Source organism: Labeo rohita, unplaced genomic scaffold (genome assembly GCF_022985175.1).
Source record: "Labeo rohita strain BAU-BD-2019 unplaced genomic scaffold, IGBB_LRoh.1.0 scaffold_191, whole genome shotgun sequence".
In the NCBI taxonomy this organism is placed as follows: Eukaryota; Metazoa; Chordata; class Actinopteri; order Cypriniformes; family Cyprinidae; genus Labeo; species Labeo rohita.
Window position 1 is genome coordinate 1 of NW_026128121.1, and position 15,952 is coordinate 15,952.

A 15,952-nucleotide genomic window follows, 5' to 3' on the forward strand; every position below is an offset into this window, starting at 1 on the left:
TTTCTCACTAGAGAAGAGACAGGCTCCTCTGCACAAGAGTGGCCTCAGGGTCTCCTCTATGTTTTTCCCCCCTTTGGACTACTTTCTCCTCTACTGCGCAGGATACAGACAGAGCCGGTGGAAGTGATTCTTGTTGCTCCATTGTGGCCCCACGTGCCCTGGTTCTCAGACATTCAACCTCTCCTAGTAGGCCCTCCCCTGGAACTTCCACACAGACGAGATCTTCTGTCACAGGCTCAGGGAACACTGCTCCACCCATTTCCTCAAGGACTGAAACTCTGGGCTTGGCCCCTGAGAGGGCCCAGCTGTTAGCTATGGGACTCTCAGAGCCGGTTGTGCACACTTTGCAAAGTTCTAGGGCACCATCAACAAGGACATTATATTCTTATAGATGGTGTGTATTTTCTTCCTGGTGTACTTCTCGTCATCTTGACCCAATGACATGTTCAACTTCTGACATTCTGGAGTTTTTGCAGGAATATTTGGATTCAGGGAAGTCACCTACTAGAGGATTTTTTGCTGCTATTTCTGCAGCTCGAGGGAGTAGGTTGAGTCTTTCTCCTGACGGCAGGCTGATAAGCCAGTTTCTTAAAGGTGCTCAACGCCTTAAGGCACGAAGGTCCGAGTCAGTGCCTCCATGGGATTTGGATACTGTTCTCAGGGCTCTTATATTGACTCCCTTTGAGCCCCTGGAATCAGTGGACTTAAAGTGGCTGTCAATGAAAACTGCATTCCTAATAGCCATCACTTCAGCTAAAAGGATTAGTGAGCTGCACACCTTGTCAGTGTACGCAGACTGTTGTAGATTTCTACCAGATGATGGAGGGGTTATACTTCGTCCTAATCCAGCCTTTTTGCCAAAGGTCTTGTCCCCTCTCCATTTAAACCAAGTCACTGAACTGCATTCTTTCCAGGGAGTGAATCAAGATGAAGGGACTTCATCCTTGCTTTGCCCTGTGAGAACACTATGAACTTACATTAGGCGCACAAATCAAATCAGGAGTACGGACCAATTGTTTGTCTGTTTTAAGGCAGAGAAGCTTGGTCACCCTCTGTCAAAGGCTAGGCTTTCTCATTGGATAGTTGATACAATACGGCAGGAAAACTTTTCTGTTCTTCAAACAACTGCTTTACTTACTTGTCTCTTTATTTATTTTTCTATCCCAAGCTGTTACAGAAATAACGAAAGCACCAACTTCATCCTCTGACTCCATGTTAAATGCAAAAGCTCATGCACTTGCTGCAGGAAAGTACAGATTTTCATTTATCAACTGATTCATCATGATTATCAGTCTTTACTAGTTCATATCGTGTGCTAGAGCTCACAACCTCACGAGTGGCCGAAACCATGCCATTTCCAGCTGCCTTGTGGCTGATTGAGCACTTTTGTGCCCAGAAAACTAATATCAACATAATAACCATAATAACTTCATTTTCTCCTGTTCTCCTGTTTTTCCATGGTTTCCTTGATTGGTGGATATTGAATCTGAAAGGTTTAAAGAAAACATTAGCTCACTGTGATAAAGGCAACAGATCAATCTAATATTTTTTACAGCAGTATTCAGACTGAAGCATCACTGGTGAACTTCAGATATTGGATTAATCACTTCAGTATTTACAATTTAAAACAAGCAACTTTGCTTAACTGAAAAATTCTAGTTTAAATAAAGCATTTGACAGCCCAAAAACAGCATCAGACCTTTGTGAAGATCCTTCAACTATTTTTAGCTCAATTTGAATAGCATGCTTCAGGCAACACCATCATAATGTGTTTGATTCCCACATAACACACACAATAAAGGTAAGATAGTGTAGAGTGTCTCTTCAATGCCAATAAACGCTGTGTTGTTATAATTTGGCAATACATGTTCTTCACCCATCTTACCGCTTAAGAACTGGGCAAATCATACTACTGCTACAACTAAGCCTTCATGTGAAACACGAACTTGAGACACAAACGATAATACAAAATGCTAATTGCTAACAACTAAATCAAAATAATAGTTATGGCAGATTAATATAGTAATCAGGTTTATACTAATTTATGGTTAATGTATTTACAATGTTTAATTGTTCTCTCTTTTTAATTCCAGTTTAAATGAAGCATTTGACAAACACAGCAGGCCAAACATAAATACAAACATCAGATCTTCACTGGGAAGTAAAACCCTTTTTTGTCCAAACAGCATTCGATTCAGAATTCATCAAACTTACGTGTTCATTGTGGTCGCCCAATATTATATATATGAAGAGTTCAGATGCAAAACCAGCTAAAAGCCACGTCGGTCAAAAATTAGATAACGATGCTGAGTGAATGCTGACACATATCATACATCCATCAAATACTTTTACTTCAAACTCGCTAAATCCCAGCCTCAGCTCAATTAGAAGTGACGGTATAGAAACCTATTTACAGGAGCCTGATATATAATTTATGTTGCTTTATTTCACAAATATCTGAAATGAAAATGAAAAACGCTATTTTTTTTAACTCTTTCCGGTACAATGGACCATGCGTCATCCTACAGATGACGTCAGACCCAATCGATGCCAACACTAGGTGAAATGATCAGAAATGCATTTTAGAAAGATGTACCTTCTAAAATACTTAACTAAATTTACCTGTGTAATCAAAAATCATAAATATTGACTACAACAGCAAATAAATTTAAGGCTGATGTTATTTTTTATTTGCCCCAAGAAATTTGAATTTTCTCTAAAAGATGTTTATTGTTACACACACAGAAGCAAATGTTTGAACATGTCATGAACTACTATATTCTGGTAAATATCACACCCACAAACAAAAATTGCAAAATGCATAATTGTGAATTATTCTTCACAGAAATTTAAGTATTAAGAAATTTCTTAATAACAAAAAGAACGCTACCTTGTTAAACATACTGGAGAAGCACTCCTCTGAAAATGTTGTATTTTGAATCAAATAAAATGTTTCTCTGCATAATGTCTTATATATTCCCACTGTCATTTTGTCTCAATACACTACCATGTCTTGACTTCACTGCAAGAGCAGAACAAAAACACAGCATTTCCAGAAACACCCTCATTCTGACCTACAGAGAAAAAAAAAAAAAGGAGAGAGGGAGATGAACTGAAAATAGCTGAATACAGTCTGGATTTTCAGATGTTCAGATTTTGTATTATCACCACAAACAGAAAGAAAAACAGTTACTCTCTACTGAAGATAATAGGGAGATACAGTACAGATACCTGCATTGAGGGTTTTGATTGTCATATCTGAGCTCAATCCAGAAAAATCTGCCTCATAGTTCCTCTCACTTGCCTTCATCCTGACAGACTGAGCAAGTGCTGTGAAGACACTAATATTCTCTATGGACCTAATGAGTGGAAAGACTAAGTGGTTAGACTTGCTGAGCGAGTTAAATGTTTCATAAGTGGGCAGATCATGTTTAGTAAGAAACACATCACAGCAGTTCCTGTTCCCAGAGTCTCTAAGAATAAAAATAATATAATAATAATAATAATAATAATAATAATAATAATAATAATAATAATAAATATAGCTGCAAGCAGCAATTACCGGGGTTCAAGCATTTAAGGCCTTTAAGGTGCTAAGCAAAATTGTTCAAAAATAAGGGAATATATCATACGATATGAAGATAGTGTTTGTGTGAATAGATGAGCATTTTTAACAATTTGAGGCCATTTACCATAGAAATCCTGTGCTTTTTTAACTGTTATAGCGCCACCTATGGTCCGATCTCCATGAATCTTTGCATGCTTGTTAAGAGTCATCTGACACATGTTCTTGCCAAATTTCGTAAGGTGTTGAGTTTTTGTTTAGGTTTTATAGGCTTTTGGGTATATGTGGCCACGCCCCTTTTCCAAATGACCCTGTTATAGCTAACCAAAGGGCAAAAATTATTTTTAATATTGATTTTGCGAGTCCAGAGAATTGTGCGGAAGTAGTTTTATTGAAACTGAGCGAAAAACCTAGGACTAGTTCACAAAAGTAGGTTTTTAACATAATTGTGACCATTTAATGAACAATTTGATTTACAACAATGATTCTTGAGCAGATCTATCAAATGATATGAAGACTGAGTATATGTGTGAAAAATCATGCCATATACAATCATTTATATACATAAAAAAATGCAATATCTCCCCCAAAATGACTGATTTCTTTCAAAATTCTTACAGACCTTTGGGGCCATGAGTCGAACATGCCCAGTGAGTTTCGTTCCGCTCGGCCTCTGTTAACCTTGTCTAATAAAATTTTTCAACTCATAGCGCCACCAAGTGGCAGAGCTGTGCATCTTTTTTTAACCAAAGATTAAGCTTATACACATGTGTACAGAGTTTGCTGAAGATATCTCATTCCATTCAGTTATAGCTACATGTAGCAATTGGCTAACATTAGCATAGAATGTTTTGGCATTCCTATGTGACTGTGAGTCGAAATATCAACTTCCATCGCAATGCTTTTTTGTTTGTCTTGACCCAAGGATTGCAACGGTGTAAAGTTTTTCAGTCTATGACAAAAAATGTATGAGCTAGGGCCAAAAATGAGTTCTATGATCTGGCCAAGTTTCAAGTCTCTAGGCCATACGGTTTGGTCTGCATGATCAGTTTTAGGGCAGAATAATAATAAAAATCTTAACAATTTCAATAAGGTTTCAGCACTACGTGCTCGAATCCCTGATATGTTGTGTTTCCATGTTTTATGGGGACATTCCATAGGCATAATGTTTTTTTATACTATACAAACCGTATTTTCTATCACCCTACACCAACCCTACACCTAAACCTACCCGTCACAGGACACTGTGCACACTTTTACTTTCTCAAAAAAACGTATTCTGCATGATTTATAAGCCTGTTTCCTCATGGGGACCTCACAAATGTCCCCACAAGGTCAAAAATCACTGTTATTACTATCCTTGTGGCGACATTTGGTCCCAATAACATGATAAATACCAGGTACACACACAAACACACTCGCACACACACACACACACAGACAAACATATTGATCTCTATATTTTTATTTGAACACTTTGAAGTTTTGTGAATTATGACATTCCTGCTGTCATTGACTTTATAATCATCACGAGAATGACACCTGTTTTGCTTTATAATCGCACTCCTACTCATTATTATATGACGGCAGTATATTTAATCTCTCTTTATGTCATTGTTGTTCTTCATGATTAAAAATACTGATTTTTACAACCTGCACTTTATATAGTATTAACACTATCGAAAAATACTATGGGTAGAGTCTTCCTCTGATTGTTTAGAAAAACAGAATTAATTTCTTAATGTGTAACACATTTTAAATGAGCAGTAATCTACTGTATGCTACAGACTTGAACCCACGACCTTTGAGTTATAATATGTTACTCTAACCATTTACATATTAACTCAGTATTACAGATTTTCAGGGTAATGGCTTCAACTTCTTGTATTGTGTTAGTTTAGCAAAATCATCTGCTGAAGTCTATTAGTCAAGTCACCTTTATTTAGCATGTTTAGCAATACAGATTGTGTCAAAGCAGCTTTACAGTATTTAATAGGAAAATAGTATGATGATACACAGGACAGTAATAAACACTCATTTTTTTGTGTTTAAGTCAGTTCATTGTTGATTCAGTAATGGTCTTTAATGAGGCGCTCAAAACCATTTTTGATAATAGAGGTCAGTGTCACAGGCCGGTAGTAATTTACGCAGGTTACAACAGATTTCTTAAGGATGACGGAGGTTTTCTTAAAACAGGTGGGAATCACAGACAGTCTGAGAGATAGATTAAAGATCTGTAAACACTTCTGCTAGCTAGTTGGTGCACGATCTGAGAACATGGCCATGAACACCATCAGGACCAGGTGCTTTGCATGGGTTGACTGCTCAAAGCAATCTGGACACGTCAGGCATAGAGAAAGTAAGAGAACAGCTGTAATTTTCTGCTGGCAGTTTTACTGCAGAGAAAGAATTGGTCTCCTCAAACCATGCGAGAAGGCATTCAACTCATCCGGCAAAGAGGCAAACAGATTCATGTTGTAGGTTGTTCCATCCTTTTTTCCACTGTAGTCCATGATTGAGTGTAAGCTGTTCAGCAAGTGTCTGCGATTAGCTCCCTGAAAGTTTTCTACCATCTTGTCACTATACATGCTTTAAGTTTAGCCCTGACATCAGCATGCAACCAGGGTTTCTGGTTTGGAAAAGTTTTAAGGCAGATTTTTGGAATGATGTTTGTGTATTCCTCTGGATGCCTGCTGCATCCCAAAAGATCTGCCTATCTGTAGTTTGAAAACAGTCCTGAAATGTGAGGATGGCTTCTCACTCATTTTCATTAATTTCTTCAACTGGACTACATTAGTGGACCAAAGGGAATAGTGAATGAAGGTATGGAGGCGATTTCAAACACAGCACATCTCGGATCTCTTTTGACCTCAGGATGGCAGCTGACTGTGACATGATCAAATTTCACAAAAAATCTTGCAATAATAATGAGTCGAGCACTTTACGAGCTCCTGATAATTTTGGGGGAATCGTTTTGTATTTGTCTGCTGTTCCAAATACAACCATGTTGCACGTCACTATTGACTGACAGGTAGCCTAATAGTGTGCATAAGGAAAACACAGAAACACACACATTCAGTCATTCGGTTTTCTGTTCTTCAAACAAATTCTTTGCTCATTCATCTTTTTATTTATTATCTGAAGCTGCTTCAGCAATAATAAAAAAGTACCAAACTCTGACTCTGAATCCATTTTTTTACATTTTTATTTTATTTTATTGAAGAACACAGTATAAGCCAAAGCATAAGTTAGGTTTATACCAAATTTTACATTTTAGTTAGTGCATTCTGACATTGATTAGCATTCAAATGAACATTAGCATTATTATTTAGCAAATAAAGACTAGCATGTCTGGAAATGACCCTGACACATTATCCAAACATTTACTGATGTGTTGATAATCACAGAACATGTGCCGCTGTCGCCTCTGGCTTGCTTAGTTGGGGACACTTTCTTTAAACACAATATTGTATTTTATTTTATTGTTTTTGATTAACTACCTTTACCTAAAATGTGAGTGTTTACTGTTGCCTTTGGCATTGTTGATGTACTGTTTTCCTATTTAATACTGTACAGCCGCCTTGCCACAATTCTGTATTGTTAAAGGCGGTATATAAATAAAGGTGACTTGACTTGACTTGACATATATACGTACTTAAAATATTTGAATTACAAATTGAATGAAAGGGAAAAGACAGATATCTCATGCCTTTAACTCATGCAGGAAAGCAAAGCAAAGTACAGTTGTGTCATTTACCAACTGATTCATCATGATTATCAACCTTTACTGATTCATATTGAGCACAAGGGTTCACAACCTCATGAGTGGCAATGGCAGCTGCACTGTGACAGACTGAGCATTTTTTTCTCAAGAAAACTACAATCAAAATAATAGCTAATATATAACTAATATAATGCAAACCGAGAGAGAATACGGTAATGGCCCAATTCCCTCCTGTTCTTGTTCTCTTTGGTTTCCTATTTCTGTGCATGTTGATTCTGGAAAAAAAAAAAAAAAAAAAAAAAAAGATAAAAAAGTTTCACAGAAAACATTACATCACGATAAAGGCAACAGATCAATCTAAAATTTATATACAGCGGCATTCAGACTGGAACATTACTAGTAAACTTCAGATATTGGATCAATCAATTGCAGTGTTTAGATTTTAAAGCAAACTTAAAATTTTAATTTAAAAAAAGTCATGCACTAATCAAATAGTTTCACATACCATTAATGATCAGATTTACAGTCTTGAGTTAATTTGAGTTTTTGATGTAGCAGATGTATTTTCCTGCATCAGTGTGTATAAGATTGTTGAGTTTGATGGAGAAATTTCCTCTCAGATTCTCAGAGGTTAGTTTCAACTCTATTCTTATACTCTGGGTCCTGTGTCACTATTGAAGTAATGCTTGGAATTATATCAAATAAAATTTTGCTGCCATTGTGTCTCCAGCTCATATCAATGCCTTGAAGTTTATGATCATCTTTAGTTGAAAAACATGGCAGAACAACAGAACCTCAAATAACAGCCTCTACTGTGACCTGCAGATGCACTGAAATCACACAAACTTTAACTATAAACACACAGTCTGGTATTTATACATGTGGTATGAATTTAACCCTCAAATGTAGTTTTAGCTTTTACCATTTTTTTATCAGCACAGCAAATACACAGATGAAGCAGCAACTGCAGAAACAGAAAAAAGTTTCTTAAACTTCCTCAACATGTGTAGCATGATTCAAGCAATGATACTGATACTACAAAATGCTATTTTTTTTTAATCAACAGGTTTTTCTTTATTGTAGTTTAAATAAATGATTTGGAACACCACACCCTTTCAAACAACACTAGCATGGTGTATTTTGATTCCCACTTAACATAAAGGTAAGATTGTGTAAGATGGAGCATCTCTTCCACGTCAATAAACACTATGTTGTTATAATGTAGCAGTACATGTTCTTCAGCCATCTTACCCTACTGGTAAAACCTTAATTTCACTGTAGAACTGGGCAAATCATACTACTACTAAAACTAACTACACATAGGGTGACCAGACGTCCCGAAAAATTCGGGACAGTCCCGAAATCTAAGCTGCTGTCCCGAATCCCGAATCCCGCTCTAATTGTCCCGAAAATTATACTGAAGCAAAATCTTAAATAGTTATTGTCTGATAAAACATAAAAAACTGTCCGTGGAGCGAGGTTGAGTCATCCTGCAGCAGCCTGGCAACCAGCCCCCGCCGGCTGCTCATTGGCTGCAGCATCTTGTTTTTTTTTTTTTTTTAGATATACCGTAGGCGCGCATTAAGATATGCACTGATAAGCAAATTTTCATTCATGAAATTGACATGGCTGAAATAAAATAAAAATAGCCTAACGTTACTTCTATATTATATAAAATTATATGTATATGTAGGCTACTTATATTAATAAAAACATGATTGGTTCAGTCACTTTCGTTTGAAATTCATTATCTTTATTATTCATTCAGAAGGCCAAACAAGCAGCAAACTATCGCTACATTAGATCTTCATTTTTGAAAAATATGTGTTCGTCGAAACAGCATTTAGAACTCATCAAACATACCTGTTCATCGTGGTGGCCTAATATGATCAATATATATATATATATATATATATATTATTTGACTATATTGCTCATAAATATTTCAGAAATTATAGTGAAATACTACTTTTTCAACTCTTCCGGTAAAATGGGCCATGCGTCATCCTACAGATGACGTCAAACACATGCCACGTCAACAGTAACCAGGTGAAATGATCAGAAATAAAAATACTTTTAAAAATACTTAAAATACTTAACAAAATGTACCTTTATAATTATCCGTTAACAAAATTCATAAACATTATCAACAACAGCACGTTTTGGACGATAGGAAAAATTTGGGTCTGATGTTTTTTTTTTTTGCCCAAAAAATATTAATTTTAAGCTGTCACTAAAATATGTTACATTGTTACACAGTAGCTCTATTTTACCCCTCAGTTGTCAGTAGTTGTTTGTGGCTAGTTCACATTGTCGTGCCTGTTTGTTCCTTGTTTAATAAACCTGATTTTATTTTTATTTATTTATTTTGTCAGTTTTTTATTGTCTTTCATTGTGACTAGAAATATATATTAATTACCAATAATAGTCTATGTTTTGTATATAATTTATAACATATTATGTACCTTTTTATATTATGTACCTTTTGCGTTACAAAATCATTTGAGCAAAAGAGGTCACTTTTTTTATATTAAAAAAATATTATTGGTTTGTTTGTTTGTTTACATAATTATACAATATTCTTCTAAACAAAGCAGAATAACTTCTTCTCAATATCACTGCTTACATACACCCACCAGTCCTCCCAGTTAGTTTTTATGCCATTTTATAGTTTTGTGACAGGCACTATTACTGAACAAATGTAATACAACTAGAAGTTTGAATGCTTTACCCACCTTTGATGAAGAGCTGTACTAGACTGGTGAAGCTGGAATACATCCTTCTTGATTCCCCAGTTGACTTTGAAGAGGAAATAAGTTTAGGTTAAATTTGTAATCATTTTCATGTAGTCCTTTTCCTCAGGTGAAATACCACAATAAACAAATCATCACAGGATCTCCATTTTGAAGATTCTACCTTGGAAGCATCTTGTACTTCAGGTTCTCTTGATGATCTAAAAGATTTAAAATAGTGAAGAGAAATTAAAAAAAAAAAAAAAAAAATATATATATATATATATATATATATATATATATATACTGATAATAAAGAAAAAATAGATATTTATTAAATAAAATGAATACACAGAGCGATGTGACTTACTTTAGGGTAATTTTCTTTTTGTTTTGCCTTTTTGTCATCTTCTGGTGTTTATGTATGGCAGAGGTCTGAGAGACTGTGTGTTCCCCAGCCTGAAATTCTGAATGTCTTGATTTTCTTCTGTGCCAAGTCCCTTCCCTCTCTGCTGATCCTGGTCAGACTCAATTCTCCTCTATTAAGTCCATACTTGAATTGTATATCTTATTTGTGTGGCCCCATTAAGCCTGTTTGTTCACCCCCATCTGCACTTTCCAGTCCTCCTGCACTGCTTCTTCTCAGCCCTTCAGCTCATGTAGATCTGCTTTGGTCTGAGTCTGCACCAGTCCAGTCCAGTCCAGCCCAGCCCAGGATGGTCGACCCTAGAGCTCCACCTAGGACCTCAGTGCACATCACTCTTCCTAGGTCTGTAAACCAGTCATTTCCACCCTGAGTCTTCAGTCTCTGTGCTTCACCTGGGACTGTCATCCTCTTGGCTCCACCAGGCTTCCTTGTCCTTCTGGTTCTACCTAGGTCAGTCGTCTATGTCTGCACTCTGTCTGCACCACAAACTTCCGGCCCTTCATTTGCACCTCATCCTTCCACACCTTCAGCTCTGTCAGGTATCTTTCTCCCTCTAGGTCAGCCTTGATCCTCAGTCATTCTGGCTTTGCCACAGTCCTTTGGCACCTCAGGCGATCATCACTGCAGCTCCGCCCTGCCCTCCAGGACCTTTGTCATTGCTCAGTCTTCAGTCTCCACTTCTGCCATCTCCATCTTGGTCAGTCGTCTCCCTGGGTCCAGAGGCTAAGCCTCCCCCAAGTCTCCTCCTTCATTTGTCTTGGTTGTAGGCCTGCTCCTGCTCATTTTGCTGGGGGTTCATCTGGGGCCATCATCCACTTGGCTCCACTGTGCTTCCTTGTCCCTCCAACTTTGCCTTGGTTAGCTGTCACCCTGTCTGCACCACAAAATTCTGGTCCTTCATCTGTGTCTCATTCTTCCACAACATCTGGTCTGACGGGTTCCTCTCTTCCTCCAGCACCACCATGATCCTCAGTCACTCCAGCTCCGCTGCAGTCCTCTTTCAACCTGGTTCCACCTCAGCTGATCTTCAAAACAGCTCTGCCCTCTGCTCTGTCCCTTCAGTCTTCAGTCTCCACCACTGCCAGCTTCATCTTGGTCAGTTACCTCCCTGGGTCCAGAGGTCAAACCTCCTCCAAGGCTCCCCCAAAACACCCTGTCAGCAGTTTGTCACCCCTCAGACCACTGTTGGTAAATTCTCACCACTCTAACCGGTATTATTTATGTGTTTTCATATGTGACCTATTTTACATGATAAATGCAGAATTTGGAAATTCTGCTGGGTTTCTTGTTGCCGTATGGGCCGATCGTTAGCAGTTACATGTGTGTCCTGTGCAGAATGCACAAAAGCTTAAAAACTAGTGGAAAACACATATTTTTTTTTATTAGTAGTAGAAAAGTGTCTGAATTCATACATTTTTACTATAGATTCCTTAAAACTGAATCATCATATCTTGATTAGACAGAATGCTGCGACTTTTCACACGAGTCCACATGAAAGATACAACATAGTCAAATAAATAAATAAATAAATAAATAAAATAAAATAAAAACAAAAATCAGGATCAAGAGGAAGGAAAAGGTCAATCATCTAAAAGACCGAGTCTGATTTCACCACTAGCGCTAATGCAGGTATGAACATTAGAGAAACTGAAAGGGCCTCAGTCTTATTGGGCTTGTTTTTGGTTCTTGCAATTTTCTTTATACACTTTAAGTAGGTTAGACTGAATGATACTATTACCAGGAAAGTAAATCTATCTCTTTAATATGAATGCCATTTGGTTTGACATTTGAAGTTTGGCTCATGTGTTAATGTAAATTTCAAAATGTTGATTCAGGTTTTTATCCAATAGAGGGCGCCACACAACAGAGTCAAAGGCCTAAGAGACTGTTACTATATTAGACCAGTTATTACCATAAATACTTGTTTTTTGTTTTTATCACAGACATTTCTTTATTTTGTAGTTAATGCTTAAGAACAATTCTCAGCTTAATGTTTTAGGCATGTTTAGACTTTCACTTTTACTGAAAACACAGCAAAACAGACTGTATGTTTGACATACAAGGGCAATATATATTATATTATTTATATATATTATTATTTTTTATTTTTTTATTATTATTATTATTATTTTTTTTTGTCTTTTTCTTTTTGGTCTATGAAATCCCAGATGTATCCTTGACCATAAGCTGTAGTTCTGCCACTGTCCGTTTGTTATTTCAGTCCTTATTAAGAGACAGCTTGTTCAGACAATTTGTAAGAAGTATCAAATCAGTCCTTAGAAACACTACACTGACCATAATTATGAATGCAACACACGCAAAATGCAACACCGCCATTTTTCATGAGCTAAACTCAAAAATCTAACACATTTTCTATGTACACAAAAGGCCTATTTCTCTCAAAAATTGTTCACGAATCTGTCTAAATCTGTGTTAGTGAGCATTTCTCTTTTGCAGAGATAATCCATACACCCCAGGTGTGGCATATCAAGATGCTGATTAGACAGCATGATTATTGCACAGGTGCGCCTTAGGCTGGCTACAATAAAAAGGCCACTCTAAAATGTGCAGTTTTATCACACAGCACAATGCCACAGATGTTGCGAGTTTTGAGGAAGCATGTAATTGGCATGCTGACTGCAGGAATGTCCACCAGAGCTGTTGCCTGTGAATTAAATGTTCATTTCTCCACCATAAGCTATCTCCAAAGGCATTTCAGAGAATTTGGCAGTACAGTGCCTTAGGCTGGCCACAATATAAAAAGTGCAGTTAACTCTAAAATGTGCAGTTTTAGTGTATTGGGGGGGTTAATCAGGGCCTCAGGATCTTGTCACGGTATCTCTGTGCATTCAAAATGCCATCAATAAAATGCACCTGTGTTCGTTGTTCATAACATACGCCTGCCTATACCATAACCCAAACGCCACCATGGACCACTCAAACCACAACGCTGACATCAGCAAAGTGCTCACCCACACAACACCATACACGCTGTCTGACATCTGCCCTGTACATTGAAACCAGGATTCATCCGTGAAGAGAACACCTCTCCAAAGTGCCAGACGCCATCGAATGTGAGCATTTGCCCACTCAAGTTGGTTACAACGACAAACTGCAGACAGGTCGAGACCCCGATGAGGACGAAGAGCATGCAGATGAGCTTTCCTGAGGTTTCTGGCAGTTTGTGCAGAAATTCTTTGGTTATGCAAACTGATTGTTGCAGCAGCTGTACGGGTGGCTGGTCTCAGACAAACTTGGAGGTAAAGATGCTGGATGTGGAGGTGGTTTCATGTGGTCTGCGGTTATGAGGCTGGTTGAATGTACTGCCAAATTCTCTGAAATGCCTTTGGAGATGGCTTATGGTGGAGAAATGAACATTCAATTCACAGGCAACAGCTCTGGTGGACATTCCTGCAGTCACCATGCTTCCTCAAAACTCGAAACATCTGTGGCATTGTGCTGTGTGATAAAACTTCACATTTTAGAGTGGCCTTTTTATTGTAGCCAGCCTAAGGCACACCTGTGCAATAATCATGCTGTCTAATCAGCATCTTGATATGCCACACCTGTAGGTGGATGGATTATCTCGGCCAAGGAGAAGTGCTCACTAACACAGATTTAGACAGATTTGTGAACAATATTTGAGAGAAATAGGCCTTTTGCATACATAGAAAAAGTCTTAGATCTTTAGAGTTCAGCTCATGAAAAATAGGGGCAAAAACAAAAGTGTTGTGTGTATAATATTGGTCAGTGTATTTAAGTTTTGAGTGTTTAAGTTGTGAGGTCAGGAAGGGGGCATAGGGATCTCACCTATGTGCCAAAATGGTCAGAATTGGTCAGGGAAACCCTAAAGAGATTGCACTACATTATTAACCTGGTCTCAGTTCTAATGCAATATGAGGAGGAAGAAAGATCTTTCTGAAGATAAAAACTACAGACTAGTGCAATGTCTACAAAAAGGCATGAGAATAACTGGTATTTCACAACAATTAAATGGAGATTATCAATTTGTGAAAAATCCAGAAGAGAGAAAAACTCAGTCAGACATATTAAGGAAAATTTCTGTCAGACAAATGAATGCCACTGTTAAGTGGCAAACAGGTATTTAAAGCTACAGGTGTCTCTGGAGTCTCAAAAACCTCCTGATGTAGGATCCACCAGAAGTTGATAGTTGTACATAAAGCTGCATTTTAGATCTCCACAATCAAAACTCACCAAGAGAAACGTTGTCAGTGACCATTCCAGTAGCAATAGCCAAACCATCTTCTTTATACATTCAATTTTCTACATGGTCCTTTGATCTGGAGAGGCTGCTAGAATGGAGACTGAGGATGACTGTGTAAGACCAAAACACTCAACAAGGATTGTAAAGCCTCCAAGATGGCACCAAGATTATGTGATTGCTCAGTCAAATCTAAGTGGACAATTGTCACAAGAGCCAAAGGATGTGAGCCAGCAGGTTACATCACAAGGAGCTTCCATTACTGCAACCCAAAATGAGGTGAAGTCTTTGTCTGAGGAGATTAAACAGATAAAGGGGAATGTTGTTGGATGTGGGACAAATGATGAAGGATATGAATGTATATGACAACATTACATTAAGCAGGGAAATGTGCTTTCTACACCACCAAAGGTTAGTGGACAAATTACTCTGCCTCCATCTCAGGATGTGGCATCTGTCTCTTCAGTGTCTATTTCCTCCATATCTGCTTTTACAGGGCTATTAGAGACACATTATCTGCAGCCTTCCGATCCTTGTGTGATTATAGTATTAGACTTATTAGATTACTTCCTCAGAGAATGTCAGGCCACAATCTGCTGTGGGTTAAAATGTAATTATTGCAGGCTTGACTCCACAATGTAATGGTCCTCTATGGCTATCTTCAGTCAGTCATCATCAAATGAATCCCAGTTTTTATCCCACTGATCAAGTAGGAAGGGATCAAAGCCTTTTACCTCCTGATCAAATGCAGGGAAATGCATTTTATATGCCCTTCCATGGATGTCTCCTAGTTGGCCGCTCTTCTTTTGAAGTGGAGGATTAAGGCCTCCATACCTGCCTGATTTCCCTTCTCCAGTATATTCATCTTACAGCTCACATGCTCCATTTAATTGTATATATTCAAGAGTTGCAACATTGCCTCCTAGAGATTATTTAGCTAGATTTTCTTATGCATCTCTTGGTCAATCTCAGCAAATTCCCTTGCAACATCAAACTAGAACAGCTATGGAGCAGCAAATTAATCCATCCATGATGTCTGCTCAGAATCCTTTGACATCCGGAGATATCACTGCTTCAGTTCCTCAAGAGGACCAAAGAGGTATAAATCAAACATCTGCACTCTTTCAAACTGGATTACAACAGATGGTACCTGATCAGCATATGTCCATTCTGAGAGTGGCAACTGTATCTCAAACAGTGATGCCTGCTTTACAGTCCTCAAGGTCAGCCCTTATTGAAAGACTTTCATTTCCATATTTCGAGAGTGATGACCCCCATAAGT

General features: G+C 37.8%; 1 long non-coding RNA gene across 1 annotated transcript; it reads right to left on the bottom strand.

The window, feature by feature from the left end:
- Positions 1-1,407: 1,407 nt before the first annotated feature.
- On the bottom strand, positions 1,408-3,332 carry LOC127159107 (uncharacterized). Its single transcript, XR_007826354.1, has 3 exons — positions 3,232-3,332; positions 2,891-3,074; positions 1,408-1,486 (listed from the first exon to the last, which is right to left on the bottom strand). It is a non-coding gene; the product is annotated as an uncharacterized LOC127159107 (long non-coding RNA).
- Between the last annotated feature and the right edge of the window lie 12,620 nt (positions 3,333-15,952).